The sequence below is a fragment of the Mus caroli genome, chromosome 6 (genome assembly GCF_900094665.2).
Source record: "Mus caroli chromosome 6, CAROLI_EIJ_v1.1, whole genome shotgun sequence".
In the NCBI taxonomy this organism is placed as follows: domain Eukaryota; kingdom Metazoa; phylum Chordata; class Mammalia; order Rodentia; family Muridae; genus Mus; species Mus caroli.
In genome coordinates this window covers 60,785,755-60,787,073 of record NC_034575.1, presented here as the reverse complement: position 1 = coordinate 60,787,073, position 1,319 = coordinate 60,785,755, and positions in this window count along the sequence as shown.

Genomic DNA, 1,319 nt, shown 5'->3' with positions numbered 1-1,319 from the left:
GTCAGCAGACCCTGCGCCCCAGCTGCTCAGGTGCTTTTCTGACCGGAAGAGCACATTTTTTCTACTTGTATGAAACATTATATGTTCTGGGCTTCAGTCTAAAGATGTGCTTATGAACTACCAATGTTCACTATTGAGTAAGTATTCCCCAGATCCTGCCATGCAGTTATTTTAATTTTGTTCAGAAATATGTGCGTTTTGAAGAATTCTAAGAATTCTAAACTGGTGTGAAAAGCCCATATTTCAGAGTATCTCTGCATCTATCATGTGCAGAGGATTTCACATGTATCGATTTCAAGACTGACTTCTGCTACAGGAAGCAATAGAGGTGACTCCCTCAAGCTTCTATTTTAAGTGGGCTATCCTTGTGTTTATTAGAAATTACAACAAAGCTATTCATTCATATACACCATTTTATTTTACTGATTGAGACTAATTTAAGCCATCAATTTACCAACATTAATGATAAGTTCATTGGCTGTCAAATGTCAGCATGAATGAGAAATAGCCATATTGGAAGATCAATGGTTAGGTGGCACTGTCCCAATGTTTTTGCAAATCTTAACTGCTTTGCTGGATAGAAGATAGCAGGATTCTTCTGTCTGTTTCTGTACTTATTCTGCTGTCGTTCATACATCACACAGCTTTTTTGAGAACTCCATTATCGACTTGTGAAACCTGTTCTGGGTCAGCAAATACCCCAGGAGAGACCATCCGCGGGCAGGACTTTGGAGCTCACATAGGAAGCCTTCACATAGCAAGCCAGCTGTTAATTTTCTTGTGCTTCAATATGCCTTATAAAAGACAACAAATAATAATATTTATATTTCAGACTGTTTTGAGGGTTAAGTGACTCAATACATGGTTTATAATTACAATGTATTTAGTATTAGAAATAATCAGTTTTGTAGCTAGAACAATATAGTCTTTTCTATCTTATATACTATTCTCTATATCATTGATTTTCAATGTCTTTTTTTCCCCAGATCCAAATTAGTATTTGCTTATTTTAAGTGGGGGAAATAAAAGAACGTCTTTGATAACAATTAACTTTCAGTTGGTGTTAGTCATTTGACAATCATTTTGCTATGTAATTGCAATTCATAATTATATCTGAATTACCTATTAGGACTTAAGCAGGTACTTTACAAAATTAAAGTTAATCCCAAACTTAATTTTAGTTTTCCCAGGCTGTCTTTAAAGTTGATGTATAAATGAACATGACTTTGATCTTCTGACCTTCCTTCTCCCATCTCCCAAATTCTGGGATTACAGGCATTTCACACTCTGTCTGTGTAGAACTGGGGATAGAACCCAGT